General features: G+C 42.3%; 1 protein-coding gene across 3 annotated transcripts in view; it reads right to left on the bottom strand.

The window, feature by feature from the left end:
- Positions 1-5,000, bottom strand: part of lzts1 (leucine zipper, putative tumor suppressor 1) — a 39,410-nt gene that overhangs the window by 10,634 nt on the left and 23,776 nt on the right. The window lies entirely within an intron of this gene.

Below are 5,000 nucleotides of genomic sequence, written 5' to 3'. Positions count from 1 at the left end.
TCACAGACAGTCACCCGAGGAAACCCACGCAGACACAGAGAGAACACACCACACTCCTCACAGACAGTCACCCGGAGGAAACCCACGCAGACACAGAGAGAACACACCACACTCCTCACAGACAGTCACCCGGAGGAAACCCACGCAGACACAGAGAGAACACACCACACTCCTCACAGTCACCCGGAGGAAACCCACGCAGACACAGAGAGAACACACCACACTCCTCACAGACAGTCACCCGGAGGAAACCCACGCAGACACAGAGAGAACACACCACACTCCTCACAGACAGTCACCCGGAGGAAACCCACGCAGACACAGGGAGAACACACCACACTCCTCACAGACAGTCACCCGGAGGAAACCCACGCAGACACAGAGAGAACACACCACACTCCTCACAGACAGTCACCCGGAGGAAACCCACGCAGACACAGGGAGAACACACCACACTCCTCACAGACAGTCACCCGGAGGAAACCCACGCAGACACAGAGAGAACACACCACACTCCTCACAGACAGTAACCCGGAGGAAACCCACGCAGACATGTGAGGCAGTGAATCTTCAGCTCAGGAGGTGGAATTCAGAGCCGAGACACAGGTGGAGTGTGTGGAGTTATAAACATCTCCAGATGAGGAGATACAAGGCTTTGATTCGACAGTGGCTGTGACAAGCAGCTGGTTTGTGAGCGTTAAGGGAGGAGAGGGGTTAATTCTGCTGGCACAGAGCCAAAGCTCAGAGATAAGCAGCAGACGGTTAACGGCAGAGTTCCTGAACTTCCTGATTTACTCACACACACACACACACACACACACACACACACACACAAAATCCTGTTTGTTCTTAAAGTTGATAAACACACTTTGCTCATTTTAAATAAACACAGAATAAATGTAAGAAAATTTGTGTGTTCTCCCTGTGTCTGCGTTGGTTTCCTCTGGGTGCTCCGGTTTCCTCCTACGCTTCAAAAACATACGTTGGTAGGTGGAGTGGAGACTCAAAAGTGTCTGTAGGTGTGAGTGTGTGAGTGAATGTATGAGTGTGTGTCGCCCTGTGAAGGACTGGCGCCCCCTACAGGGTGTATTCCCGCCTTGCGCCCACTGATTCCGGGTAAACTCCGGACCCACCGCTGCCCTGAACTGGATAAGGGTTACAGACAATGAATGAATGGATGAAAGTCGATTTAAAAATAATAGTATGTTACTAATGTTTTTAAAGTAATTGATTCGTTATAAATGTTCGTCTTTCTGAGCGACAAAAACCCATCGCTCCGGCCTCATTAGCGCCGTGACACACCGCTCCACTCAGAGAGGCACTGAGAGCTCAGGAACTGTGTGTGTGTGTGTGTGTGTGTGACTGGGTGTGGTGTGGTGGGGGGGCTTTAACAGCTAATCAACTTTCTCTCTCTCTCTCTCTCTCACACACACACACACACACACACACACACACACACACACACACACACTGGCCATCTGCTGTGTGACGGCGCTGCTGGTGAGGAACAAAAGGACACACGTGTCTCTCTCTCTTTGTGCGACCGCCTTTAACCCCGGCCCAGAATAAAATTATTAATATATTAGATATTCATTAATAAAACCACTGCCACATGCACACATCCACTGCACAGATGTCACACATGCAGACGGAGAGAGAGAGGGATGGAGGGATAGAGAGAGAGAGAAAGAGAGAGAGAGAGTAAAGAGACAGATATAAATATATGTATAAGTAATAAGGCATTGAGAGTGATGGAAGGAGACAGAGATTGAGAGATATCTTACATCTGTCTTCATTCATCCTTCCATCCATCAATCTATCCTTCCATCAGGGCCTCTCTCACTCTCTCTCTCTCTCTCTCTCTCTCTCTCTATTACACACACTATCAGTACATACGAGATATAAATAAATAAACAGATAAACAGAGGTAAACAGGAGGAGTGAAGCATGTTGTTGAACATGACGGAGTGAGAGTGTGAGTGAGTGAATATTGTACAGGAGTCTACTGTCCTCTCCGGGCACTCTGTAGTCCAACCGTCGCTCTGCATACTGTGCTACCTCCCTTTCCCCCTGTTCTTCAGCGGATGTTTTTAGTCTGTGTCCAGACTCTGAGGGGTTTAAAAACTCCAGCAGCACTGCTGTGTCTGATCCACTCTACACCAGCACAACACACACTAACACACCACCACCACGTCAGAGTCACTGCAGCACTGAGAATGTGTAGAAACGAGGCAGTGTTGATATTTGCATGGAGTCCCTACAGTTTTACAGTCTGCTTTTCCTTAGAGTCAATCAGTGCAGCTGTGTGTTATCCTGCGCTGAGCTAACAGCGGCTATCACAGCAGGAGTTTCCCGGCCCTGGTCACAGCACAGACTCCGTTACCTCAAAGCTCACCTTCAGACAATGATTCTGACATGTCTCTGCCCACTGACTACTACACACTCTCAGAATTAAAGGTACGGTGCAGGTACATCATTGTTTACTAATGCTACAAACAGTGTAGTGTATCTTTAAAGGTACAAACAGTGTAGTGTATCTTTAAAGGCACAGACAGTGTAGTGTATCTTTAAAGGTACAAACAGTGTAGTGTATCTTTAAAGGCACAGACAGTGTAGTGTATCTTTAAAGGTACAAACAGTGTAGTGTATCTTTAAAGGTACAAACAGTGTAGTGTATCTTTAAAGGCACAGACAGTGTAGTGTATCTTTAAAGGTACAAACAGTGTAGTGTATCTTTAAAGGTACAAACAGTGTAGTGTATCTTTAAAGGTACAAACAGTGTAGTGTATCTTTAAAGGCACAGACAGTGTAGTGTATCTTTAAAGGTACAAACAGTGTAGTGTATCTTTAAAGGTACAAACAGTGTAGTGTATCTTTAAAGGCACAGACAGTGTAGTGTATCTTTAAAGGTACAGCAGTGTAGTGTATCTTTAAAGGTACAGACAGTGTAGTGTATCTTTAAAGGTACAGCAGTGTAGTGTATCTTTAAAGGTACAAAGAGTGTAGTGTATCTTTAAAGGTACAAACAGTGTAGCGTATCTTTAAAGGTACAGACAGTGTAGTGTATCTTTAAAGGTACAAACAGTGTAGTGTATCTTTAAAGGTACAAACAGTGTAGCGTATCTTTAAAGGTACAGACAGTGTAGTGTATCTTTAAAGGCACAGACAGTGTAGTGTATCTTTAAAGGTACAAACAGTGTAGTGTATCTTTAAAGGTACAAACAGTGTAGTGTATCTTTAAAGGCACAGACAGTGTAGTGTATCTTTAAAGGTACAGACAGTGTAGTGTATCTTTAAAGGCACAGACAGGGTAGTGTATCTTTAAAGGTACAAACAGTGTAGTGTATCTTTAAAGGTACAAACAGTGTAGTGTATCTTTAAAGGCACAGACAGTGTAGTGTATCTTTAAAGGTACAAACAGTGTAGTGTATCTTTAAAGGTACAGACAGTGTAGTGTATCTTTAAAGGCACAGACAGTGTAGTGTATCTTTAAAGGTACAGACAGTGTAGTGTATCTTTAAAGGTACAGACAGTGTAGTGTATCTTTAAAGGTACAGCAGTGTAGTGTATCTTTAAAGGTACAGACAGTGTAGTGTATCTTTAAAGGCACAGACATTGTAGTGTATCTTTAAAGGCACAGACAGTGTAGTGTATCTTTAAAGGCACAGACAGTGTAGTGTATCTTTAAAGGCACAGACAGTGTAGTGTATCTTTAAAGGTACAGACAGTGTAGTGTATCTTTAAAGGTACAGACAGTGTAGTGTATCTTTAAAGGCACAGGCAGTGTAGTGTATCTTTAAAGGTACAAACAGTGTAGTGTATCTTTAAAGGCACAGACAGTGTAGTGTATCTTTAAAGGTACAAACAGTGTAGTGTATCTTTAAAGGTACAGACAGTGTAGTGTATCTTTAAAGGCACAGACAGTGTAGTGTATCTTTAAAGGTACAGACAGTGTAGTGTATCTTTAAAGGTACAGACAGTGTAGTGTATCTTTAAAGGCACAGACAGTGTAGTGTATCTTTAAAGGTACAAACAGTGTAGTGTATCTTTAAAGGTACAAACAGTGTAGTGTATCTTTAAAGGCACAGACAGTGTAGTGTATCTTTAAAGGTACAAACAGTGTAGTGTATCTTTAAAGGTACAGACAGTGTAGTGTATCTTTAAAGGCACAGACAGTGTAGTGTATCTTTAAAGGTACAGACAGTGTAGTGTATCTTTAAAGGTACAAACAGTGTAGTGTATCTTTAAAGGTACAAACAGTGTAGTGTATCTTTAAAGGCACAGACAGTGTAGTGTATCTTTAAAGGTACAGACAGTGTAGTGTATCTTTAAAGGCACAGACAGGGTAGTGTATCTTTAAAGGTACAGCAGTGTAGTGTATCTTTAAAGGTACAGACAGTGTAGTGTATCTTTAAAGGTACAAACAGTGGAGTGTATCTTTAAAGGTACAGACAGTGTAGTGTATCTTTAAAGGTACAGACAGTGTAGTGTATCTTTAAAGGTACAAACAGTGGAATGTATCTTTAAAGGTACAGACAGTGTAGTGTATCTTTAAAGGTACAGACAGTGTAGTGTATCTTTAAAGGCACAGACAGTGTAGTGTATCTTTAAAGGTACAGCAGTGTAGTGTATCTTTAAAGGTACAAACAGTGTAGTGTATCTTTAAAGGCACAGACAGTGTAGTGTATCTTTAAAGGTACAGACACTGTAGTGTATCTTTAAAGGTACAGACAGTGTAGTGTATCTTTAAAGGTACAGACAGTGTAGTGTATCTTTAAAGGCACAGACAGTGTAGTGTATCTTTAAAGGTACAGCAGTGTAGTGTATCTTTAAAGGTACAGACAGTGTAGTGTATCTTTAAAGGCACAGACAGTGTAGTGTATCTTTAAAGGTACAGACAGTGTAGTGTATCTTTAAAGGTACAAACAGTGGAGTGTATCTTTAAAGGTACAAACAGTGGAGTGTATCTTTAAAGGTACAAACAGTGTAGTGTATCTTTA

Source organism: Hoplias malabaricus, chromosome 14, assembly GCF_029633855.1.
Source record: "Hoplias malabaricus isolate fHopMal1 chromosome 14, fHopMal1.hap1, whole genome shotgun sequence".
Classification (NCBI taxonomy): Eukaryota; Metazoa; Chordata; class Actinopteri; order Characiformes; family Erythrinidae; genus Hoplias; species Hoplias malabaricus.
Note: the sequence above shows the minus strand (reverse complement) of the source record. Positions and strands in the feature narration are given on the sequence as shown.